The sequence below is a fragment of the Rhinoderma darwinii genome, assembly GCF_050947455.1.
Source record: "Rhinoderma darwinii isolate aRhiDar2 chromosome 5 unlocalized genomic scaffold, aRhiDar2.hap1 SUPER_5_unloc_6, whole genome shotgun sequence".
Lineage (NCBI taxonomy): Eukaryota > Metazoa > Chordata > Amphibia > Anura > Rhinodermatidae > Rhinoderma > Rhinoderma darwinii.
The window spans coordinates 370,046-394,851 of record NW_027461819.1 but is presented as its reverse complement, the minus strand read 5'-3'; the positions used below and the strand labels follow the sequence as shown (position 1 = coordinate 394,851).

General features: G+C 47.8%; 17 non-coding genes across 17 annotated transcripts; all 17 read right to left on the bottom strand.

Annotated features, from left to right (window-relative positions):
- Positions 1 to 455: 455 nt before the first annotated feature.
- LOC142696428 (U2 spliceosomal RNA) lies at positions 456 to 646 on the bottom strand. The gene has a single exon (XR_012864327.1). It is a non-coding gene; the product is annotated as a U2 spliceosomal RNA (small nuclear RNA).
- A 1,277-nt stretch (positions 647 to 1,923) lies between these two features.
- Positions 1,924 to 2,114, bottom strand: LOC142696427 (U2 spliceosomal RNA). The gene has a single exon (XR_012864326.1). It is a non-coding gene; the product is annotated as a U2 spliceosomal RNA (small nuclear RNA).
- Positions 2,115 to 3,391: 1,277 nt separating this feature from the next.
- Positions 3,392 to 3,582, bottom strand: LOC142696426 (U2 spliceosomal RNA). Its single transcript, XR_012864325.1, has one exon. It is a non-coding gene; the product is annotated as a U2 spliceosomal RNA (small nuclear RNA).
- Positions 3,583 to 4,862: 1,280 nt separating this feature from the next.
- On the bottom strand, positions 4,863 to 5,053 carry LOC142696425 (U2 spliceosomal RNA). Its single transcript, XR_012864324.1, has one exon. It is a non-coding gene; the product is annotated as a U2 spliceosomal RNA (small nuclear RNA).
- Positions 5,054 to 6,346: 1,293 nt separating this feature from the next.
- LOC142696424 (U2 spliceosomal RNA) lies at positions 6,347 to 6,537 on the bottom strand. Its single transcript, XR_012864323.1, has one exon. It is a non-coding gene; the product is annotated as a U2 spliceosomal RNA (small nuclear RNA).
- A 1,300-nt stretch (positions 6,538 to 7,837) lies between these two features.
- On the bottom strand, positions 7,838 to 8,028 carry LOC142696422 (U2 spliceosomal RNA). Its single transcript, XR_012864321.1, has one exon. It is a non-coding gene; the product is annotated as a U2 spliceosomal RNA (small nuclear RNA).
- Positions 8,029 to 9,320: 1,292 nt separating this feature from the next.
- On the bottom strand, positions 9,321 to 9,511 carry LOC142696420 (U2 spliceosomal RNA). Its single transcript, XR_012864320.1, has one exon. It is a non-coding gene; the product is annotated as a U2 spliceosomal RNA (small nuclear RNA).
- Positions 9,512 to 10,799: 1,288 nt separating this feature from the next.
- Positions 10,800 to 10,990, bottom strand: LOC142696419 (U2 spliceosomal RNA). Its single transcript, XR_012864319.1, has one exon. It is a non-coding gene; the product is annotated as a U2 spliceosomal RNA (small nuclear RNA).
- A 1,292-nt stretch (positions 10,991 to 12,282) lies between these two features.
- Positions 12,283 to 12,473, bottom strand: LOC142696463 (U2 spliceosomal RNA). Its single transcript, XR_012864359.1, has one exon. It is a non-coding gene; the product is annotated as a U2 spliceosomal RNA (small nuclear RNA).
- A 1,288-nt stretch (positions 12,474 to 13,761) lies between these two features.
- LOC142696464 (U2 spliceosomal RNA) lies at positions 13,762 to 13,952 on the bottom strand. Its single transcript, XR_012864360.1, has one exon. It is a non-coding gene; the product is annotated as a U2 spliceosomal RNA (small nuclear RNA).
- Positions 13,953 to 15,240: 1,288 nt separating this feature from the next.
- On the bottom strand, positions 15,241 to 15,432 carry LOC142696468 (U2 spliceosomal RNA). The gene has a single exon (XR_012864363.1). It is a non-coding gene; the product is annotated as a U2 spliceosomal RNA (small nuclear RNA).
- A 1,284-nt stretch (positions 15,433 to 16,716) lies between these two features.
- On the bottom strand, positions 16,717 to 16,907 carry LOC142696418 (U2 spliceosomal RNA). The gene has a single exon (XR_012864318.1). It is a non-coding gene; the product is annotated as a U2 spliceosomal RNA (small nuclear RNA).
- Positions 16,908 to 18,195: 1,288 nt separating this feature from the next.
- Positions 18,196 to 18,386, bottom strand: LOC142696417 (U2 spliceosomal RNA). The gene has a single exon (XR_012864317.1). It is a non-coding gene; the product is annotated as a U2 spliceosomal RNA (small nuclear RNA).
- Positions 18,387 to 19,682: 1,296 nt separating this feature from the next.
- Positions 19,683 to 19,873, bottom strand: LOC142696416 (U2 spliceosomal RNA). The gene has a single exon (XR_012864316.1). It is a non-coding gene; the product is annotated as a U2 spliceosomal RNA (small nuclear RNA).
- A 1,300-nt stretch (positions 19,874 to 21,173) lies between these two features.
- LOC142696415 (U2 spliceosomal RNA) lies at positions 21,174 to 21,364 on the bottom strand. Its single transcript, XR_012864315.1, has one exon. It is a non-coding gene; the product is annotated as a U2 spliceosomal RNA (small nuclear RNA).
- Positions 21,365 to 22,645: 1,281 nt separating this feature from the next.
- Positions 22,646 to 22,836, bottom strand: LOC142696414 (U2 spliceosomal RNA). The gene has a single exon (XR_012864314.1). It is a non-coding gene; the product is annotated as a U2 spliceosomal RNA (small nuclear RNA).
- A 1,304-nt stretch (positions 22,837 to 24,140) lies between these two features.
- On the bottom strand, positions 24,141 to 24,331 carry LOC142696462 (U2 spliceosomal RNA). Its single transcript, XR_012864358.1, has one exon. It is a non-coding gene; the product is annotated as a U2 spliceosomal RNA (small nuclear RNA).
- Positions 24,332 to 24,806: the final 475 nt, after the last annotated feature.

Here is a 24,806-nt window from a genome sequence, read left to right as displayed (position 1 = left end):
TCCATCTAGTGTACACAGGTAGGTCCATTGTGGCGGGCAGGCGAGCGGGCGGGCTGCTTTATTGGCTGTTTGCTGTTCCCCTACTCCACTCCACTATTTGACTGTTGTGCTGCATCAATCAATCAATCAATCAATCAATCAATCAATCAATCAATCAGTGGCTGGCTCAGGTGCAGCTCTTTAACTTACCTAAAAGGGAGGGCGGAGAGAAGACAAGGAAGGTGAATGAGGTGTTCCAATGTGAAATGCCGGAAACACAGAAACACAGACGACACACAACAAGAGGTGGCAATCTATTCATTAATTGCATTTAATCAATGAGCTCATTATCACTCATGCATTGTCCAACAGGTGTTGAAATAATGGGATTAAAAGGGGAGATCCCTTCAGAAAGACAGAAACAATAGCAAAGACAAAAAACACTTTTGGAATCTGCTTTTAGTCAACACATAAGGAAAGGGTGCACCGGTCCTGGAAATACTGCAATACCAGGTCAATGCGTGGAGTGGACAGAGCAAGCTCTATTTCCATCTCCCTGTTCTAAAAATCCATTTAATATATGGTCCCCAGATAGGGGACGTATCAGATATTAAACTGATAAGAACAGATACTACACTTGATCTTAGCCAAAAGGCCGAGAAGCGATAACCCGAACGGGCCGCGCGTTGCCCGAGCCTGCCCGATACTGCTGTTCAGCCCTTGCAGCGATTCAGCCTACTTCTAGGCAATTCCATGGGGCCCTGCAGGCTCACACACTCACAGCTACACGGGAGGTGAATAAAGGCCGGAGAGGAAGCCAGACAGGATTTGCTTCTTTTGCTTGCACCACAATGCAGTGCTGAAAGAGGAGGAATCTACATAAAAACGCCTTCCTGGCAACGCCCAAATGCCCTGCTGCCATGCAGATAAACACTGGCAGCGGCAGCAAGTGCATGCCCACAGCCACCCCTTGTTCCTTCACACCTTGTATCAGCTGTAATCCAGTCCAGTCCAGTGCTGCCTGCTGAGCAGCACTGACCAACACTGCCTGGGCCCAGGCTTTTATCTCTGAGGCCCCATTATGATGTCAGAAAGCTGGCTCTGGAATCCTGAGGGCTCCACTATGACACGTGCAAAGTTCCGTCTGAACTTTATATAAGACGGTGAGGCTCAGTCAGTCACTCAGTGTTGCCTGAGAGGGCAACACTGCAACAGCCGGCCGCCAGGCTGTCTTTTTTTTGCACAGCTAGTTGCCTCCAGGAGGCCACAAGAGGGAGACAAGGGACTGCAAAATGGAAAATAGGCATCCACCAACTTTACAGACAACTTCTCCTTGCTCCTACAACCTCCATCCTTGCACAGTTTGTTATTCTTCTAGGTAACATAGTAACAAATCCAAATTGCTGCTCTCTTTGTAGGCAAGCAAGGCTTTGTTGCAACTGCAATTCTTACTTCTTCTTGAAATGTAGGGACGACAGTACATTCCATCACATCCATCTAGTGTACACAGGTAGGTCCATTGTGGCGGGCAGGCGAGCGGGCGGGCTGCTTTATTGGCTGTTTGCTGTTCCCCTACTCCACTCCACTATTTGACTGTTGTGCTGCATCAATCAATCAATCAATCAATCAATCAATCAATCAATCAAGTGGCTGGCTCAGGTGCAGCTCTTTAACTTACCTAAAAGGGAGGGCGGAGAGAAGACAAGGAAGGTGAATGAGGTGTTCCAATGTGAAATGCCGGAAACACAGAAACACAGACGACACACAACAAGAGGTGGCAATCTATTCATTAATTGCATTTAATCAATGAGCTCATTATCACTCATGCATTGTCCAACAGGTGTTGAAATAATGGGATTAAAAGGGGAGATCCCTTCAGAAAGACAGAAACAATAGCAAAGACAAAAAACACTTTTGGAATCTGCTTTTAGTCAACACATAAGGAAAGGGTGCACCGGTCCTGGAAATACTGCAATACCAGGTCAATGCGTGGAGTGGACAGAGCAAGCTCTATTTCCATCTCCCTGTTCTAAAAATCCATTTAATATATGGTCCCCAGATAGGGGACGTATCAGATATTAAACTGATAAGAACAGATACTACACTTGATCTTAGCCAAAAGGCCGAGAAGCGATAACCCGAACGGGCCGCGCGTTGCCCGAGCCTGCCCGATACTGCTGTTCAGCCCTTGCAGCGATTCAGCCTACTTCTAGGCAATTCCATGGGGCCCTGCAGGCTCACACACTCACAGCTACACGGGAGGTGAATAAAGGCCGGAGAGGAAGCCAGACAGGATTTGCTTCTTTTGCTTGCACCACAATGCAGTGCTGAAAGAGGAGGAATCTACATAAAAACGCCTTCCTGGCAACGCCCAAATGCCCTGCTGCCATGCAGATAAACACTGGCAGCGGCAGCAAGTGCATGCCCACAGCCACCCCTTGTTCCTTCACACCTTGTATCAGCTGTAATCCAGTCCAGTCCAGTGCTGCCTGCTGAGCAGCACTGACCAACACTGCCTGGGCCCAGGCTTTTATCTCTGAGGCCCCATTATGATGTCAGAAAGCTGGCTCTGGAATCCTGAGGGCTCCACTATGACACGTGCAAAGTTCCGTCTGAACTTTATATAAGACGGTGAGGCTCAGTCAGTCACTCAGTGTTGCCTGAGAGGGCAACACTGCAACAGCCGGCCGCCAGGCTGTCTTTTTTTTGCACAGCTAGTTGCCTCCAGGAGGCCACAAGAGGGAGACAAGGGACTGCAAAATGGAAAATAGGCATCCACCAACTTTACAGACAACTTCTCCTTGCTCCTACAACCTCCATCCTTGCACAGTTTGTTATTCTTCTAGGTAACATAGTAACAAATCCAAATTGCTGCTCTCTTTGTAGGCAAGCAAGGCTTTGTTGCAACTGCAATTCTTACTTCTTCTTGAAATGTAGGGACGACAGTACATTCCATCACATCCATCTAGTGTACACAGGTAGGTCCATTGTGGCGGGCAGGCGAGCGGGCGGGCTGCTTTATTGGCTGTTTGCTGTTCCCCTACTCCACTCCACTATTTGACTGTTGTGCTGCATCAATCAATCAATCAATCAATCAATCAATCAATCACATCAGTGGCTGGCTCAGGTGCAGCTCTTTAACTTACCTAAAAGGGAGGGCGGAGAGAAGACAAGGAAGGTGAATGAGGTGTTCCAATGTGAAATGCCGGAAACACAGAAACACAGACGACACACAACAAGAGGTGGCAATCTATTCATTAATTGCATTTAATCAATGAGCTCATTATCACTCATGCATTGTCCAACAGGTGTTGAAATAATGGGATTAAAAGGGGAGATCCCTTCAGAAAGACAGAAACAATAGCAAAGACAAAAAACACTTTTGGAATCTGCTTTTAGTCAACACATAAGGAAAGGGTGCACCGGTCCTGGAAATACTGCAATACCAGGTCAATGCGTGGAGTGGACAGAGCAAGCTCTATTTCCATCTCCCTGTTCTAAAAATCCATTTAATATATGGTCCCCAGATAGGGGACGTATCAGATATTAAACTGATAAGAACAGATACTACACTTGATCTTAGCCAAAAGGCCGAGAAGCGATAACCCGAACGGGCCGCGCGTTGCCCGAGCCTGCCCGATACTGCTGTTCAGCCCTTGCAGCGATTCAGCCTACTTCTAGGCAATTCCATGGGGCCCTGCAGGCTCACACACTCACAGCTACACGGGAGGTGAATAAAGGCCGGAGAGGAAGCCAGACAGGATTTGCTTCTTTTGCTTGCACCACAATGCAGTGCTGAAAGAGGAGGAATCTACATAAAAACGCCTTCCTGGCAACGCCCAAATGCCCTGCTGCCATGCAGATAAACACTGGCAGCGGCAGCAAGTGCATGCCCACAGCCACCCCTTGTTCCTTCACACCTTGTATCAGCTGTAATCCAGTCCAGTCCAGTGCTGCCTGCTGAGCAGCACTGACCAACACTGCCTGGGCCCAGGCTTTTATCTCTGAGGCCCCATTATGATGTCAGAAAGCTGGCTCTGGAATCCTGAGGGCTCCACTATGACACGTGCAAAGTTCCGTCTGAACTTTATATAAGACGGTGAGGCTCAGTCAGTCACTCAGTGTTGCCTGAGAGGGCAACACTGCAACAGCCGGCCGCCAGGCTGTCTTTTTTTTGCACAGCTAGTTGCCTCCAGGAGGCCACAAGAGGGAGACAAGGGACTGCAAAATGGAAAATAGGCATCCACCAACTTTACAGACAACTTCTCCTTGCTCCTACAACCTCCATCCTTGCACAGTTTGTTATTCTTCTAGGTAACATAGTAACAAATCCAAATTGCTGCTCTCTTTGTAGGCAAGCAAGGCTTTGTTGCAACTGCAATTCTTACTTCTTCTTGAAATGTAGGGACGACAGTACATTCCATCACATCCATCTAGTGTACACAGGTAGGTCCATTGTGGCGGGCAGGCGAGCGGGCGGGCTGCTTTATTGGCTGTTTGCTGTTCCCCTACTCCACTCCACTATTTGACTGTTGTGCTGCATCAATCAATCAATCAATCAATCAATCAATCAATCAATCAATCAGTGGCTGGCTCAGGTGCAGCTCTTTAACTTACCTAAAAGGGAGGGCGGAGAGAAGACAAGGAAGGTGAATGAGGTGTTCCAATGTGAAATGCCGGAAACACAGAAACACAGACGACACACAACAAGAGGTGGCAATCTATTCATTAATTGCATTTAATCAATGAGCTCATTATCACTCATGCATTGTCCAACAGGTGTTGAAATAATGGGATTAAAAGGGGAGATCCCTTCAGAAAGACAGAAACAATAGCAAAGACAAAAAACACTTTTGGAATCTGCTTTTAGTCAACACATAAGGAAAGGGTGCACCGGTCCTGGAAATACTGCAATACCAGGTCAATGCGTGGAGTGGACAGAGCAAGCTCTATTTCCATCTCCCTGTTCTAAAAATCCATTTAATATATGGTCCCCAGATAGGGGACGTATCAGATATTAAACTGATAAGAACAGATACTACACTTGATCTTAGCCAAAAGGCCGAGAAGCGATAACCCGAACGGGCCGCGCGTTGCCCGAGCCTGCCCGATACTGCTGTTCAGCCCTTGCAGCGATTCAGCCTACTTCTAGGCAATTCCATGGGGCCCTGCAGGCTCACACACTCACAGCTACACGGGAGGTGAATAAAGGCCGGAGAGGAAGCCAGACAGGATTTGCTTCTTTTGCTTGCACCACAATGCAGTGCTGAAAGAGGAGGAATCTACATAAAAACGCCTTCCTGGCAACGCCCAAATGCCCTGCTGCCATGCAGATAAACACTGGCAGCGGCAGCAAGTGCATGCCCACAGCCACCCCTTGTTCCTTCACACCTTGTATCAGCTGTAATCCAGTCCAGTCCAGTGCTGCCTGCTGAGCAGCACTGACCAACACTGCCTGGGCCCAGGCTTTTATCTCTGAGGCCCCATTATGATGTCAGAAAGCTGGCTCTGGAATCCTGAGGGCTCCACTATGACACGTGCAAAGTTCCGTCTGAACTTTATATAAGACGGTGAGGCTCAGTCAGTCACTCAGTGTTGCCTGAGAGGGCAACACTGCAACAGCCGGCCGCCAGGCTGTCTTTTTTTTGCACAGCTAGTTGCCTCCAGGAGGCCACAAGAGGGAGACAAGGGACTGCAAAATGGAAAATAGGCATCCACCAACTTTACAGACAACTTCTCCTTGCTCCTACAACCTCCATCCTTGCACAGTTTGTTATTCTTCTAGGTAACATAGTAACAAATCCAAATTGCTGCTCTCTTTGTAGGCAAGCAAGGCTTTGTTGCAACTGCAATTCTTACTTCTTCTTGAAATGTAGGGACGACAGTACATTCCATCACATCCATCTAGTGTACACAGGTAGGTCCATTGTGGCGGGCAGGCGAGCGGGCGGGCTGCTTTATTGGCTGTTTGCTGTTCCCCTACTCCACTCCACTATTTGACTGTTGTGCTGCAATCAATCAATCAATCAATCAATCAATCAATCAATCAATCAATCAATCAATCAATCAGTGGCTGGCTCAGGTGCAGCTCTTTAACTTACCTAAAAGGGAGGGCGGAGAGAAGACAAGGAAGGTGAATGAGGTGTTCCAATGTGAAATGCCGGAAACACAGAAACACAGACGACACACAACAAGAGGTGGCAATCTATTCATTAATTGCATTTAATCAATGAGCTCATTATCACTCATGCATTGTCCAACAGGTGTTGAAATAATGGGATTAAAAGGGGAGATCCCTTCAGAAAGACAGAAACAATAGCAAAGACAAAAAACACTTTTGGAATCTGCTTTTAGTCAACACATAAGGAAAGGGTGCACCGGTCCTGGAAATACTGCAATACCAGGTCAATGCGTGGAGTGGACAGAGCAAGCTCTATTTCCATCTCCCTGTTCTAAAAATCCATTTAATATATGGTCCCCAGATAGGGGACGTATCAGATATTAAACTGATAAGAACAGATACTACACTTGATCTTAGCCAAAAGGCCGAGAAGCGATAACCCGAACGGGCCGCGCGTTGCCCGAGCCTGCCCGATACTGCTGTTCAGCCCTTGCAGCGATTCAGCCTACTTCTAGGCAATTCCATGGGGCCCTGCAGGCTCACACACTCACAGCTACACGGGAGGTGAATAAAGGCCGGAGAGGAAGCCAGACAGGATTTGCTTCTTTTGCTTGCACCACAATGCAGTGCTGAAAGAGGAGGAATCTACATAAAAACGCCTTCCTGGCAACGCCCAAATGCCCTGCTGCCATGCAGATAAACACTGGCAGCGGCAGCAAGTGCATGCCCACAGCCACCCCTTGTTCCTTCACACCTTGTATCAGCTGTAATCCAGTCCAGTCCAGTGCTGCCTGCTGAGCAGCACTGACCAACACTGCCTGGGCCCAGGCTTTTATCTCTGAGGCCCCATTATGATGTCAGAAAGCTGGCTCTGGAATCCTGAGGGCTCCACTATGACACGTGCAAAGTTCCGTCTGAACTTTATATAAGACGGTGAGGCTCAGTCAGTCACTCAGTGTTGCCTGAGAGGGCAACACTGCAACAGCCGGCCGCCAGGCTGTCTTTTTTTTGCACAGCTAGTTGCCTCCAGGAGGCCACAAGAGGGAGACAAGGGACTGCAAAATGGAAAATAGGCATCCACCAACTTTACAGACAACTTCTCCTTGCTCCTACAACCTCCATCCTTGCACAGTTTGTTATTCTTCTAGGTAACATAGTAACAAATCCAAATTGCTGCTCTCTTTGTAGGCAAGCAAGGCTTTGTTGCAACTGCAATTCTTACTTCTTCTTGAAATGTAGGGACGACAGTACATTCCATCACATCCATCTAGTGTACACAGGTAGGTCCATTGTGGCGGGCAGGCGAGCGGGCGGGCTGCTTTATTGGCTGTTTGCTGTTCCCCTACTCCACTCCACTATTTGACTGTTGTGCTGCATCAATCAATCAATCAATCAATCAATCAATCAATCAATCAATCAATCAATCAATCAATCAATCAGTGGCTGGCTCAGGTGCAGCTCTTTAACTTACCTAAAAGGGAGGGCGGAGAGAAGACAAGGAAGGTGAATGAGGTGTTCCAATGTGAAATGCCGGAAACACAGAAACACAGACGACACACAACAAGAGGTGGCAATCTATTCATTAATTGCATTTAATCAATGAGCTCATTATCACTCATGCATTGTCCAACAGGTGTTGAAATAATGGGATTAAAAGGGGAGATCCCTTCAGAAAGACAGAAACAATAGCAAAGACAAAAAACACTTTTGGAATCTGCTTTTAGTCAACACATAAGGAAAGGGTGCACCGGTCCTGGAAATACTGCAATACCAGGTCAATGCGTGGAGTGGACAGAGCAAGCTCTATTTCCATCTCCCTGTTCTAAAAATCCATTTAATATATGGTCCCCAGATAGGGGACGTATCAGATATTAAACTGATAAGAACAGATACTACACTTGATCTTAGCCAAAAGGCCGAGAAGCGATAACCCGAACGGGCCGCGCGTTGCCCGAGCCTGCCCGATACTGCTGTTCAGCCCTTGCAGCGATTCAGCCTACTTCTAGGCAATTCCATGGGGCCCTGCAGGCTCACACACTCACAGCTACACGGGAGGTGAATAAAGGCCGGAGAGGAAGCCAGACAGGATTTGCTTCTTTTGCTTGCACCACAATGCAGTGCTGAAAGAGGAGGAATCTACATAAAAACGCCTTCCTGGCAACGCCCAAATGCCCTGCTGCCATGCAGATAAACACTGGCAGCGGCAGCAAGTGCATGCCCACAGCCACCCCTTGTTCCTTCACACCTTGTATCAGCTGTAATCCAGTCCAGTCCAGTGCTGCCTGCTGAGCAGCACTGACCAACACTGCCTGGGCCCAGGCTTTTATCTCTGAGGCCCCATTATGATGTCAGAAAGCTGGCTCTGGAATCCTGAGGGCTCCACTATGACACGTGCAAAGTTCCGTCTGAACTTTATATAAGACGGTGAGGCTCAGTCAGTCACTCAGTGTTGCCTGAGAGGGCAACACTGCAACAGCCGGCCGCCAGGCTGTCTTTTTTTTGCACAGCTAGTTGCCTCCAGGAGGCCACAAGAGGGAGACAAGGGACTGCAAAATGGAAAATAGGCATCCACCAACTTTACAGACAACTTCTCCTTGCTCCTACAACCTCCATCCTTGCACAGTTTGTTATTCTTCTAGGTAACATAGTAACAAATCCAAATTGCTGCTCTCTTTGTAGGCAAGCAAGGCTTTGTTGCAACTGCAATTCTTACTTCTTCTTGAAATGTAGGGACGACAGTACATTCCATCACATCCATCTAGTGTACACAGGTAGGTCCATTGTGGCGGGCAGGCGAGCGGGCGGGCTGCTTTATTGGCTGTTTGCTGTTCCCCTACTCCACTCCACTATTTGACTGTTGTGCTGCATCAATCAATCAATCAATCAATCAATCAATCAATCAATCAATCAATCAATCAATCAGTGGCTGGCTCAGGTGCAGCTCTTTAACTTACCTAAAAGGGAGGGCGGAGAGAAGACAAGGAAGGTGAATGAGGTGTTCCAATGTGAAATGCCGGAAACACAGAAACACAGACGACACACAACAAGAGGTGGCAATCTATTCATTAATTGCATTTAATCAATGAGCTCATTATCACTCATGCATTGTCCAACAGGTGTTGAAATAATGGGATTAAAAGGGGAGATCCCTTCAGAAAGACAGAAACAATAGCAAAGACAAAAAACACTTTTGGAATCTGCTTTTAGTCAACACATAAGGAAAGGGTGCACCGGTCCTGGAAATACTGCAATACCAGGTCAATGCGTGGAGTGGACAGAGCAAGCTCTATTTCCATCTCCCTGTTCTAAAAATCCATTTAATATATGGTCCCCAGATAGGGGACGTATCAGATATTAAACTGATAAGAACAGATACTACACTTGATCTTAGCCAAAAGGCCGAGAAGCGATAACCCGAACGGGCCGCGCGTTGCCCGAGCCTGCCCGATACTGCTGTTCAGCCCTTGCAGCGATTCAGCCTACTTCTAGGCAATTCCATGGGGCCCTGCAGGCTCACACACTCACAGCTACACGGGAGGTGAATAAAGGCCGGAGAGGAAGCCAGACAGGATTTGCTTCTTTTGCTTGCACCACAATGCAGTGCTGAAAGAGGAGGAATCTACATAAAAACGCCTTCCTGGCAACGCCCAAATGCCCTGCTGCCATGCAGATAAACACTGGCAGCGGCAGCAAGTGCATGCCCACAGCCACCCCTTGTTCCTTCACACCTTGTATCAGCTGTAATCCAGTCCAGTCCAGTGCTGCCTGCTGAGCAGCACTGACCAACACTGCCTGGGCCCAGGCTTTTATCTCTGAGGCCCCATTATGATGTCAGAAAGCTGGCTCTGGAATCCTGAGGGCTCCACTATGACACGTGCAAAGTTCCGTCTGAGCTTTATATAAGACGGTGAGGCTCAGTCAGTCACTCAGTGTTGCCTGAGAGGGCAACACTGCAACAGCCGGCCGCCAGGCTGTCTTTTTTTTGCACAGCTAGTTGCCTCCAGGAGGCCACAAGAGGGAGACAAGGGACTGCAAAATGGAAAATAGGCATCCACCAACTTTACAGACAACTTCTCCTTGCTCCTACAACCTCCATCCTTGCACAGTTTGTTATTCTTCTAGGTAACATAGTAACAAATCCAAATTGCTGCTCTCTTTGTAGGCAAGCAAGGCTTTGTTGCAACTGCAATTCTTACTTCTTCTTGAAATGTAGGGACGACAGTACATTCCATCACATCCATCTAGTGTACACAGGTAGGTCCATTGTGGCGGGCAGGCGAGCGGGCGGGCTGCTTTATTGGCTGTTTGCTGTTCCCCTACTCCACTCCACTATTTGACTGTTGTGCTGCATCAATCAATCAATCAATCAATCAATCAATCAATCAATCAATCAATCAATCAGTGGCTGGCTCAGGTGCAGCTCTTTAACTTACCTAAAAGGGAGGGCGGAGAGAAGACAAGGAAGGTGAATGAGGTGTTCCAATGTGAAATGCCGGAAACACAGAAACACAGACGACACACAACAAGAGGTGGCAATCTATTCATTAATTGAATTTAATCAATGAGCTCATTATCACTCATGCATTGTCCAACAGGTGTTGAAATAATGGGATTAAAAGGGGAGATCCCTTCAGAAAGACAGAAACAATAGCAAAGACAAAAAACACTTTTGGAATCTGCTTTTAGTCAACACATAAGGAAAGGGTGCACCGGTCCTGGAAATACTGCAATACCAGGTCAATGCGTGGAGTGGACAGAGCAAGCTCTATTTCCATCTCCCTGTTCTAAAAATCCATTTAATATATGGTCCCCAGATAGGGGACGTATCAGATATTAAACTGATAAGAACAGATACTACACTTGATCTTAGCCAAAAGGCCGAGAAGCGATAACCCGAACGGGCCGCGCGTTGCCCGAGCCTGCCCGATACTGCTGTTCAGCCCTTGCAGCGATTCAGCCTACTTCTAGGCAATTCCATGGGGCCCTGCAGGCTCACACACTCACAGCTACACGGGAGGTGAATAAAGGCCGGAGAGGAAGCCAGACAGGATTTGCTTCTTTTGCTTGCACCACAATGCAGTGCTGAAAGAGGAGGAATCTACATAAAAACGCCTTCCTGGCAACGCCCAAATGCCCTGCTGCCATGCAGATAAACACTGGCAGCGGCAGCAAGTGCATGCCCACAGCCACCCCTTGTTCCTTCACACCTTGTATCAGCTGTAATCCAGTCCAGTCCAGTGCTGCCTGCTGAGCAGCACTGACCAACACTGCCTGGGCCCAGGCTTTTATCTCTGAGGCCCCATTATGATGTCAGAAAGCTGGCTCTGGAATCCTGAGGGCTCCACTATGACACGTGCAAAGTTCCGTCTGAACTTTATATAAGACGGTGAGGCTCAGTCAGTCACTCAGTGTTGCCTGAGAGGGCAACACTGCAACAGCCGGCCGCCAGGCTGTCTTTTTTTTGCACAGCTAGTTGCCTCCAGGAGGCCACAAGAGGGAGACAAGGGACTGCAAAATGGAAAATAGGCATCCACCAACTTTACAGACAACTTCTCCTTGCTCCTACAACCTCCATCCTTGCACAGTTTGTTATTCTTCTAGGTAACATAGTAACAAATCCAAATTGCTGCTCTCTTTGTAGGCAAGCAAGGCTTTGTTGCAACTGCAATTCTTACTTCTTCTTGAAATGTAGGGACGACAGTACATTCCATCACATCCATCTAGTGTACACAGGTAGGTCCATTGTGGCGGGCAGGCGAGCGGGCGGGCTGCTTTATTGGCTGTTTGCTGTTCCCCTACTCCACTCCACTATTTGACTGTTGTGCTGCATCAATCAATCAATCAATCAATCAATCAATCAATCAATCAATCAATCAATCAATCAGTGGCTGGCTCAGGTGCAGCTCTTTAACTTACCTAAAAGGGAGGGCGGAGAGAAGACAAGGAAGGTGAATGAGGTGTTCCAATGTGAAATGCCGGAAACACAGAAACACAGACGACACACAACAAGAGGTGGCAATCTATTCATTAATTGCATTTAATCAATGAGCTCATTATCACTCATGCATTGTCCAACAGGTGTTGAAATAATGGGATTAAAAGGGGAGATCCCTTCAGAAAGACAGAAACAATAGCAAAGACAAAAAACACTTTTGGAATCTGCTTTTAGTCAACACATAAGGAAAGGGTGCACCGGTCCTGGAAATACTGCAATACCAGGTCAATGCGTGGAGTGGACAGAGCAAGCTCTATTTCCATCTCCCTGTTCTAAAAATCCATTTAATATATGGTCCCCAGATAGGGGACGTATCAGATATTAAACTGATAAGAACAGATACTACACTTGATCTTAGCCAAATGGCCGAGAAGCGATAACCCGAACGGGCCGCGCGTTGCCCGAGCCTGCCCGATACTGCTGTTCAGCCCTTGCAGCGATTCAGCCTACTTCTAGGCAATTCCATGGGGCCCTGCAGGCTCACACACTCACAGCTACACGGGAGGTGAATAAAGGCCGGAGAGGAAGCCAGACAGGATTTGCTTCTTTTGCTTGCACCACAATGCAGTGCTGAAAGAGGAGGAATCTACATAAAAATGCCTTCCTGGCAACGCCCAAATGCCCTGCTGCCATGCAGATAAACACTGGCAGCGGCAGCAAGTGCATGCCCACAGCCACCCCTTGTTCCTTCACACCTTGTATCAGCTGTAATCCAGTCCAGTCCAGTGCTGCCTGCTGAGCAGCACTGACCAACACTGCCTGGGCCCAGGCTTTTATCTCTGAGGCCCCATTATGATGTCAGAAAGCTGGCTCTGGAATCCTGAGGGCTCCACTATGACACGTGCAAAGTTCCGTCTGAACTTTATATAAGACGGTGAGGCTCAGTCAGTCACTCAGTGTTGCCTGAGAGGGCAACACTGCAACAGCCGGCCGCCAGGCTGTCTTTTTTTTGCACAGCTAGTTGCCTCCAGGAGGCCACAAGAGGGAGACAAGGGACTGCAAAATGGAAAATAGGCATCCACCAACTTTACAGACAACTTCTCCTTGCTCCTACAACCTCCATCCTTGCACAGTTTGTTATTCTTCTAGGTAACATAGTAACAAATCCAAATTGCTGCTCTCTTTGTAGGCAAGCAAGGCTTTGTTGCAACTGCAATTCTTACTTCTTCTTGAAATGTAGGGACGACAGTACATTCCATCACATCCATCTAGTGTACACAGGTAGGTCCATTGTGGCGGGCAGGCGAGAGGGCGGGCTGCTTTATTGGCTGTTTGCTGTTCCCCTACTCCACTCCACTATTTGACTGTTGTGCTGCATCAATCAATCAATCAATCAATCAATCAATCAATCAATCAATCAATCAATCAGTGGCTGGCTCAGGTGCAGCTCTTTAACTTACCTAAAAGGGAGGGCGGAGAGAAGACAAGGAAGGTGAATGAGGTGTTCCAATGTGAAATGCCGGAAACACAGAAACACAGACGACACACAACAAGAGGTGGCAATCTATTCATTAATTGCATTTAATCAATGAGCTCATTATCACTCATGCATTGTCCAACAGGTGTTGAAATAATGGGATTAAAAGGGGAGATCCCTTCAGAAAGACAGAAACAATAGCAAAGACAAAAAACACTTTTGGAATCTGCTTTTAGTCAACACATAAGGAAAGGGTGCACCGGTCCTGGAAATACTGCAATACCAGGTCAATGCGTGGAGTGGACAAAGCAAGCTCTATTTCCATCTCCCTGTTCTAAAAATCCATTTAATATATGGTCCCCAGATAGGGGACGTATCAGATATTAAACTGATAAGAACAGATACTACACTTGATCTTAGCCAAAAGGCCGAGAAGCGATAACCCGAACGGGCCGCGCGTTGCCCGAGCCTGCCCGATACTGCTGTTCAGCCCTTGCAGCGATTCAGCCTACTTCTAGGCAATTCCATGGGGCCCTGCAGGCTCACACACTCACAGCTACACGGGAGGTGAATAAAGGCCGGAGAGGAAGCCAGACAGGATTTGCTTCTTTTGCTTGCACCACAATGCAGTGCTGAAAGAGGAGGAATCTACATAAAAACGCCTTCCTGGCAACGCCCAAATGCCCTGCTGCCATGCAGATAAACACTGGCAGCGGCAGCAAGTGCATGCCCACAGCCACCCCTTGTTCCTTCACACCTTGTATCAGCTGTAATCCAGTCCAGTCCAGTGCTGCCTGCTGAGCAGCACTGACCAACACTGCCTGAGCCCAGGCTTTTATCTCTGAGGCCCCATTATGATGTCAGAAAGCTGGCTCTGGAATCCTGAGGGCTCCACTATGACACGTGCAAAGTTCCGTCTGAACTTTATATAAGACGGTGAGGCTCAGTCAGTCACTCAGTGTTGCCTGAGAGGGCAACACTGCAACAGCCGGCCGCCAGGCTGTCTTTTTTTTGCACAGCTAGTTGCCTCCAGGAGGCCACAAGAGGGAGACAAGGGACTGCAAAATGGAAAATAGGCATCCACCAACTTTACAGACAACTTCTCCTTGCTCCTACAACCTCCATCCTTGCACAGTTTGTTATTCTTCTAGGTAACATAGTAACAAATCCAAATTGCTGCTCTCTTTGTAGGCAAGCAAGGCTTTGTTGCAACTGCAATTCTTACTTCTTCTTGAAATGTAGGGACGACAGTACATTCCATCACATCCATCTAGTGTACACAGGTAGGTCCATTGTGGCGGGCAGGCGAGCGGGCGGGCTGCTTTATTGGCTGTTTGCTGTTCCCCTACTCCACTCCACTATTTGACTGTTGTGCTGCATCAATCAATCAATCAATCAATCAATCAATCAATCAATCAATCAATCAATCAGTGGCTGGCTCAGGTGCAGCTCTTTAACTTACCTAAAAGGGAGGGCGGAGAGAAGACAAGGAAGGTGAATGAGGTGTTCCAATGTGAAATGCCGGAAACACAGAAACACAGACGACACACAACAAGAGGTGGCAATCTATTCATTAATTGCATTTAATCAATGAGCTCATTATCACTCATGCATTGTCCAACAGGTGTTGAAATAATGGGATTAAAAGGGGAGATCCCTTCAGAAAGACAGAAACAATAGCAAAGACAAAAAACACTTTTGGAATCTGCTTTTAGTCAACACATAAGGAAAGGGTGCACCGGTCCTGGAAATACTGCAATACCAGGTCAATGCGTGGAGTGGACAGAGCAAGCTCTATTTCCATCTCCCTGTTCTAAAAAATCCATTTAATATATGGTCCCCAGATAGGGGACGTATCAGATATTAAACTGATAAGAACAGATACTACACTTGATCTTAGCCAAAAGGCCGAGAAGCGATAACCCGAACGGGCCGCGCGTTGACCGAGCCTGCCCGATACTGCTGTTCAGCCCTTGCAGCGATTCAGCCTACTTCTAGGCAATTCCATGGGGCCCTGCAGGCTCACACACTCACAGCTACACGGGAGGTGAATAAAGGCCGGAGAGGAAGCCAGACAGGATTTGCTTCTTTTGCTTGCACCACAATGCAGTGCTGAAAGAGGAGGAATCTACATAAAAACGCCTTCCTGGCAACGCCCAAATGCCCTGCTGCCATGCAGATAAACACTGGCAGCGGCAGCAAGTGCATGCCCACAGCCACCCCTTGTTCCTTCACACCTTGTATCAGCTGTAATCCAGTCCAGTCCAGTGCTGCCTGCTGAGCAGCACTGACCAACACTGCCTGGGCCCAGGCTTTTATCTCTGAGGCCCCATTATGATGTCAGAAAGCTGGCTCTGGAATCCTGAGGGCTCCACTATGACACGTGCAAAGTTCCGTCTGAACTTTATATAAGACGGTGAGGCTCAGTCAGTCACTCAGTGTTGCCTGAGAGGGCAACACTGCAACAGCCGGCCGCCAGGCTGTCTTTTTTTTGCACAGCTAGTTGCCTCCAGGAGGCCACAAGAGGGAGACAAGAGACTGCAAAATGGAAAATAGGCATCCACCAACTTTACAGACAACTTCTCCTTGCTCCTACAACCTCCATCCTTGCACAGTTTGTTATTCTTCTAGGTAACATAGTAACAAATCCAAATTTCTGCTCTCTTTGTAGGCAAGCAAGGCTTTGTTGCAACTGCAATTCTTACTTCTTCTTGAAATGTAGGGACGACAGTACATTCCATCACATCCATCTAGTGTACACAGGTAGGTCCATTGTGGCGGGCAGGCGAGCGGGCGGGCTGCTTTATTGGCTGTTTGCTGTTCCCCTACTCCACTCCACTATTTGACTGTTGTGCTGCATCAATCAATCAATCAATCAATCAATCAATCAATCAATCAATCAATCAGTGGCTGGCTCAGGTGCAGCTCTTTAACTTACCTAAAAGGGAGGGCGGAGAGAAGACAAGGAAGGTGAATGAGGTGTTCCAATGTGAAATGCCGGAAACACAGAAACACAGACGACACACAACAAGAGGTGGCAATCTATTCATTAATTGCATTTAATCAATGAGCTCATTATCACTCATGCATTGTCCAACAGGTGTTGAAATAATGGGATTAAAAGGGGAGATCCCTTCAGAAAGACAGAAACAATAGCAAAGACAAAAAACACTTTTGGAATCTGCTTTTAGTCAACACATAAGGAAAGGGTGCACCGGTCCTGGAAATACTGCAATACCAGGTCAATGCGTGGAGTGGACAGAGCAAGCTCTATTTCCATCTCCCTGTTCTAAAAATCCATTTAATATATGGTCCCCAGATAGGGGACGTATCAGATATTAAACTGATAAGAACAGATACTACACTTGATCTTAGCCAAAAGGCCGAGAAGCGATAACCCGAACGGGCCGCGCGTTGCCCGAGCCTGCCCGATACTGCTGTTCAGCCCTTGCAGCGATTCAGCCTACTTCTAGGCAATTCCATGGGGCCCTGCAGGCTCACACACTCACAGCTACACGGGAGGTGAATAAAGGCCGGAGAGGAAGCCAGACAGGATTTGCTTCTTTTGCTTGCACCACAATGCAGTGCTGAAAGAGGAGGAATCTACATAAAAACGCCTTCCTGGCAACGCCCAAATGCCCTGCTGCCATGCAGATAAACACTGGCAGCGGCAGCAAGTGCATGCCCACAGCCACCCCTTGTTCCTTCACACCTTGTATCAGCTGTAATCCAGTCCAGTCCAGTGCTGCCTGCTGAGCAGCACTGACCAACACTGCCTGGGCCCAGGCTTTTATCTCTGAGGCCCCATTATGATGTCAGAAAGCTGGCTCTGGAATCCTGAGGGCTCCACTATGACACGTGCAAAGTTCCGTCTGAACTTTATATAAGACGGTGAGGCTCAGTCAGTCACTCAGTGTTGCCTGAGAGGGCAACACTGCAACAGCCGGCCGCCAGGCTGTCTTTTTTTTGCACAGCTAGTTGCCTCCAGGAGGCCACAAGAGGGAGACAAGGGACTGCAAAATGGAAAATAGGCATCCACCAACTTTACAGACAACTTCTCCTTGCTCCTACAACCTCCATCCTTGCACAGTTTGTTATTCTTCTAGGTAACATAGTAACAAATCCAAATTGCTGCTCTCTTTGTAGGCAAGCAAGGCTTTGTTGCAACTGCAATTCTTACTTCTTCTTGAAATGTAGGGACGACAGTACATTCCATCACATCCATCTAGTGTACACAGGTAGGTCCATTGTGGCGGGCAGGCGAGCGGGCGGGCTGCTTTATTGGCTGTTTGCTGTTCCCCTACTCCACTCCACTATTTGACTGTTGTGCTGCATCAATCAATCAATCAATCAATCAATCAATCAATCAATCAATCAATCAATCAGTGGCTGGCTCAGGTGCAGCTCTTTAACTTACCTAAAAGGGAGGGCGGAGAGAAGACAAGGAAGGTGAATGAGGTGTTCCAATGTGAAATGCCGGAAACACAGAAACACAGACGACACACAACAAGAGGTGGCAATCTATTCATTAATTGCATTTAATCAATGAGCTCATTATCACTCATGCATTGTCCAACAGGTGTTGAAATAATGGGATTAAAAGGGGAGATCCCTTCAGAAAGACAGAAACAATAGCAAAGACAAAAAACACTTTTGGAATCTGCTTTTAGTCAACACATAAGGAAAGGGTGCACCGGTCCTGGAAATACTGCAATACCAGGTCAATGCGTGGAGTGGACAGAGCAAGCTCTATTTCCATCTCCCTGTTCTAAAAATCCATTTAATATATGGTCCCCAGATAGGGGACGTATCAGATATTAAACTGATAAGAACAGATACTACACTTGATCTTAGCCAAAAGGCCGAGAAGCGATAACCCGAACGGGCCGCGCGTTGCCCGAGCCTGCCCGATACTGCTGTTCAGCCCTTGCAGCGATTCAGCCTACTTCTAGGCAATTCCATGGGGCCCTGCAGGCTCACACACTCACAGCTACACGGGAGGTGAATAAAGGCCGGAGAGGAAGCCAGACAGGATTTGCTTCTTTTGCTTGCACCACAATGCAGTGCTGAAAGAGGAGGAATCTACATAAAAACGCCTTCCTGGCAACGCCCAAATGCCCTGCTGCCATGCAGATAAACACTGGCAGCGGCAGCAAGTGCATGCCCACAGCCACCCCTTGTTCCTTCACACCTTGTATCAGCTGTAATCCAGTCCAGTCCAGTGCTGCCTGCTGAGCAGCACTGACCAACACTGCCTGGGCCCAGGCTTTTATCTCTGAGGCCCCATTATGATGTCAGAAAGCTGGCTCTGGAATCCTGAGGGCTCCACTATGACACGTGCAAAGTTCCGTCTGAACTTTATATAAGACGGTGAGGCTCAGTCAGTCACTCAGTGTTGCCTGAGAGGGCAACACTGCAACAGCCGGCCGCCAGGCTGTCTTTTTTTTGCACAGCTAGTTGCCTCCAGGAGGCCACAAGAGGGAGACAAGGGACTGCAAAATGGAAAATAGGCATCCACCAACTTTACAGACAACTTCTCCTTGCTCCTACAACCTCCATCCTTGCACAGTTTGTTATTCTTCTAGGTAACATAGTAACAAATCCAAATTGCTGCTCTCTTTGTAGGCAAGCAAGGCTTTGTTGCAACTGCAATTCTTACTTCTTCTTGAAATGTAGGGACGACAGTACATTCCATCACATCCATCTAGTGTACACAGGTAGGTCCATTGTGGCGGGCAGGCGAGCGGGCGGGCTGCTTTATTGGCTGTTTGCTGTTCCCCTACTCCACTCCACTATTTGACTGTTGTGCTGCATCAATCAATCAATCAATCAATCAATCAATCAATCAATCAATCAATCAATCAATCAATCAGTGGCTGGCTCAGGTGCAGCTCTTTAACTTACCTAAAAGGGAGGGCGGAGAGAAGACAAGGAAGGTGAATGAGGTGTTCCAATGTGAAATGCCGGAAACACAGAAACACAGACGACACACAACAAGAGGTGGCAATCTATTCATTAATTGCATTTAATCAATGAGCTCATTATCACTCATGCATTGTCCAACAGGTGTTGAAATAATGGGATTAAAAGGGGAGATCCCTTCAGAAAGACAGAAACAATAGCAAAGACAAAAAACACTTTTGGAATCTGCTTTTAGTCAACACATAAGGAAAGGGTGCACCGGTCCTGGAAATACTGCAATACCAGGTCAATGCGTGGAGTGGACAGAGCAAGCTCTATTTCCATCTCCCTGTTCTAAAAATCCATTTAATATATGGTCCCCAGATAGGGGACGTATCAGATATTAAACTGATAAGAACAGATACTACACTTGATCTTAGCCAAAAGGCCGAGAAGCGATAACCCGAACGGGCCGCGCGTTGCCCGAGCCTGCCCGATACTGCTGTTCAGCCCTTGCAGCGATTCAGCCTACTTCTAGGCAATTCCATGGGGCCCTGCAGGCTCACACACTCACAGCTACACGGGAGGTGAATAAAGGCCGGAGAGGAAGCCAGACAGGATTTGCTTCTTTTGCTTGCACCACAATGCAGTGCTGAAAGAGGAGGAATCTACATAAAAACGCCTTCCTGGCAACGCCCAAATGCCCTGCTGCCATGCAGATAAACACTGGCAGCGGCAGCAAGTGCATGCCCACAGCCACCCCTTGTTCCTTCACACCTTGTATCAGCTGTAATCCAGTCCAGTCCAGTGCTGCCTGCTGAGCAGCACTGACCAACACTGCCTGGGCCCAGGCTTTTATCTCTGAGGCCCCATTATGATGTCAGAAAGCTGGCTCTGGAATCCTGAGGGCTCCACTATGACACGTGCAAAGTTCCGTCTGAACTTTATATAAGACGGTGAGGCTCAGTCAGTCACTCAGTGTTGCCTGAGAGGGCAACACTGCAACAGCCGGCCGCCAGGCTGTCTTTTTTTTGCACAGCTAGTTGCCTCCAGGAGGCCACAAGAGGGAGACAAGGGACTGCAAAATGGAAAATAGGCATCCACCAACTTTACAGACAACTTCTCCTTGCTCCTACAACCTCCATCCTTGCACAGTTTGTTATTCTTCTAGGTAACATAGTAACAAATCCAAATTGCTGCTCTCTTTGTAGGCAAGCAAGGCTTTGTTGCAACTGCAATTCTTACTTCTTCTTGAAATGTAGGGACGACAGTACATTCCATCACATCCATCTAGTGTACACAGGTAGGTCCATTGTGGCGGGCAGGCGAGCGGGCGGGCTGCTTTATTGGCTGTTTGCTGTTCCCCTACTCCACTCCACTATTTGACTGTTGTGCTGCATCAATCAATCAATCAATCAATCAATCAATCAATCAATCAATCAATCAATCAATCAATCAATCAGTGGCTGGCTCAGGTGCAGCTCTTTAACTTACCTAAAAGGGAGGGCGGAGAGAAGACAAGGAAGGTGAATGAGGTGTTCCAATGTGAAATGCCGGAAACACAGAAACACAGACGACACACAACAAGAGGTGGCAATCTATTCATTAATTGCATTTAATCAATGAGCTCATTATCACTCATGCATTGTCCAACAGGTGTTGAAATAATGGGATTAAAAGGGGAGATCCCTTCAGAAAGACAGAAACAATAGCAAAGACAAAAAACACTTTTGGAATCTGCTTTTAGTCAACACATAAGGAAAGGGTGCACCGGTCCTGGAAATACTGCAATACCAGGTCAATGCGTGGAGTGGACAGAGCAAGCTCTATTTCCATCTCCCTGTTCTAAAAATCCATTTAATATATGGTCCCCAGATAGGGGACGTATCAGATATTAAACTGATAAGAACAGATACTACACTTGATCTTAGCCAAAAGGCCGAGAAGCGATAACCCGAACGGGCCGCGCGTTGCCCGAGCCTGCCCGATACTGCTGTTCAGCCCTTGCAGCGATTCAGCCTACTTCTAGGCAATTCCATGGGGCCCTGCAGGCTCACACACTCACAGCTACACGGGAGGTGAATAAAGGCCGGAGAGGAAGCCAGACAGGATTTGCTTCTTTTGCTTGCACCACAATGCAGTGCTGAAAGAGGAGGAATCTACATAAAAACGCCTTCCTGGCAACGCCCAAATGCCCTGCTGCCATGCAGATAAACACTGGCAGCGGCAGCAAGTGCATGCCCACAGCCACCCCTTGTTCCTTCACACCTTGTATCAGCTGTAATCCAGTCCAGTCCAGTGCTGCCTGCTGAGCAGCACTGACCAACACTCGCTTGGGCACAGGCTTTTATCTCTGAGGCCCCATTATGATGTCAGAAAGCTGGCTCTGGAATCCTGAGGGCTCCACTATGACACGTGCAAAGTTCCGTCTGAACTTTATATAAGACGGTGAGGCTCAGTCAGTCACTCAGTGTTGCCTGAGAGGGCAACACTGCAACAGCCGGCCGCCAGGCTGTCTTTTTTTTGCACAGCTAGTTGCCTCCAGGAGGCCACAAGAGGGAGACAAGGGACTGCAAAATGGAAAATAGGCATCCACCAACTTTACAGACAACTTCTCCTTGCTCCTACAACCTCCATCCTTGCACAGTTTGTTATTCTTCTAGGTAACATAGTAACAAATCCAAATTGCTGCTCTCTTTGTAGGCAAGCAAGGCTTTGTTGCAACTGCAATTCTTACTTCTTCTTGAAATGTAGGGACGACAGTACATTCCATCACATCCATCTAGTGTACACAGGTAGGTCCATTGTGGCGGGCAGGCGAGCGGGCGGGCTGCTTTATTGGCTGTTTGCTGTTCCCCTACTCCACTCCACTATTTGACTGTTGTGCTGCATCAATCAATCAATCAATCAATCAATCAATCAATCAATCAATCAGTGGCTGGCTCAGGTGCAGCTCTTTAACTTACCTAAAAGGGAGGGCGGAGAGAAGACAAGGAAGGTGAATGAGGTGTTCCAATGTGAAATGCCGGAAACACAGAAACACAGACGACACACAACAAGAGGTGGCAATCTATTCATTAATTGCATTTAATCAATGAGCTCATTATCACTCATGCATTGTCCAACAGGTGTTGAAATAATGGGATTAAAAGGGGAGATCCCTTCAGAAAGACAGAAACAATAGCAAAGACAAAAAACACTTTTGGAATCTGCTTTTAGTCAACACATAAGGAAAGGGTGCACCGGTCCTGGAAATACTGCAATACCAGGTCAATGCGTGGAGTGGACAGAGCAAGCTCTATTTCCATCTCCCTGTTCTAAAAATCCATTTAATATATGGTCCCCAGATAGGGGACGTATCAGATATTAAACTGATAAGAACAGATACTACACTTGATCTTAGCCAAAAGGCCGAGAAGCGATAACCCGAACGGGCCGCGCGTTGCCCGAGCCTGCCCGATACTGCTGTTCAGCCCTTGCAGCGATTCAGCCTACTTCTAGGCAATTCCATGGGGCCCTGCAGGCTCACACACTCACAGCTACACGGGAGGTGAATAAAGGCCGGAGAGGAAGCCAGACAGGATTTGCTTCTTTTGCTTGCACCACAATGCAGTGCTGAAAGAGGAGGAATCTACATAAAAACGCCTTCCTGGCAACGCCCAAATGCCCTGCTGCCATGCAGATAAACACTGGCAGCGGCAGCAAGTGCATGCCCACAGCCACCCCTTGTTCCTTCACACCTTGTATCAGCTGTAATCCAGTCCAGTCCAGTGCTGCCTGCTGAGCAGCACTGACCAACACTGCCTGGGCCCAGGCTTTTATCTCTGAGGCCCCATTATGATGTCAGAAAGCTGGCTCTGGAATCCTGAGGGCTCCACTATGACACGTGCAAAGTTCCGTCTGAACTTTATATAAGACGGTGAGGCTCAGTCAGTCACTCAGTGTTGCCTGAGAGGGCAACACTGCAACAGCCGGCCGCCAGGCTGTCTTTTTTTTGCACAGCTAGTTGCCTCCAGGAGGCCACAAGAGGGAGACAAGGGACTGCAAAATGGAAAATAGGCATCCACCAACTTTACAGACAACTTCTCCTTGCTCCTACAACCTCCATCCTTGCACAGTTTGTTATTCTTCTAGGTAACATAGTAACAAATCCAAATTGCTGCTCTCTTTGTAGGCAAGCAAGGCTTTGTTGCAACTGCAATTCTTACTTCTTCTTGAAATGTAGGGACGACAGTACATTCCATCACATCCATCTAGTGTACACAGGTAGGTCCATTGTGGCGGGCAGGCGAGCGGGCGGGCTGCTTTATTGGCTGTTTGCTGTTCCCCTACTCCACTCCACTATTTGACTGTTGTGCTGCATCAATCAATCAATCAATCAATCAATCAATCAATCAATCAATCAATCAATCAATCAATCAATCAATCAGTGGCTGGCTCAGGTGCAGCTCTTTAACTTACCTAAAAGGGAGGGCGGAGAGAAGACAAGGAAGGTGAATGAGGTGTTCCAATGTGAAATGCCGGAAACACAGAAACACAGACGACACACAACAAGAGGTGGCAATCTATTCATTAATTGCATTTAATCAATGAGCTCATTATCACTCATGCATTGTCCAACAGGTGTTGAAATAATGGGATTAAAAGGGGAGATCCCTTCAGAAAGACAGAAACAATAGCAAAGACAAAAAACACTTTTGGAATCTGCTTTTAGTCAACACATAAGGAAAGGGTGCACCGGTCCAGGAAATACTGCAATACCAGGTCAATGCGTGGAGTGGACAGAGCAAGCTCTATTTCCATCTCCCTGTTCTAAAAATCCATTTAATATATGGTCCCCAGATAGGGGACGTATCAGATATTAAACTGATAAGAACAGATACTACACTTGATCTTAGCCAAAAGGCCGAGAAGCGATAACCCGAACGGGCCGCGCGTTGCCCGAGCCTGCCCGATACTGCTGTTCAGCCCTTGCAGCGATTCAGCCTACTTCTAGGCAATTCCATGGGGCCCTGCAGGCTCACACACTCACAGCTACACGGGAGGTGAATAAAGGCCGGAGAGGAAGCCAGACAGGATTTGCTTCTTTTGCTTGCACCACAATGCAGTGCTGAAAGAGGAGGAATCTACATAAAAACGCCTTCCTGGCAACGCCCAAATGCCCTGCTGCCATGCAGATAAACACTGGCAGCGGCAGCAAGTGCATGCCCACAGCCACCCCTTGTTCCTTCACACCTTGTATCAGCTGTAATCCAGTCCAGTCCAGTGCTGCCTGCTGAGCAGCACTGACCAACACTGCCTGGGCCCAGGCTTTTATCTCTGAGGCCCCATTATGATGTCAGAAAGCTGGCTCTGGAATCCTGAGGGCTCCACTATGACACGTGCAAAGTTCC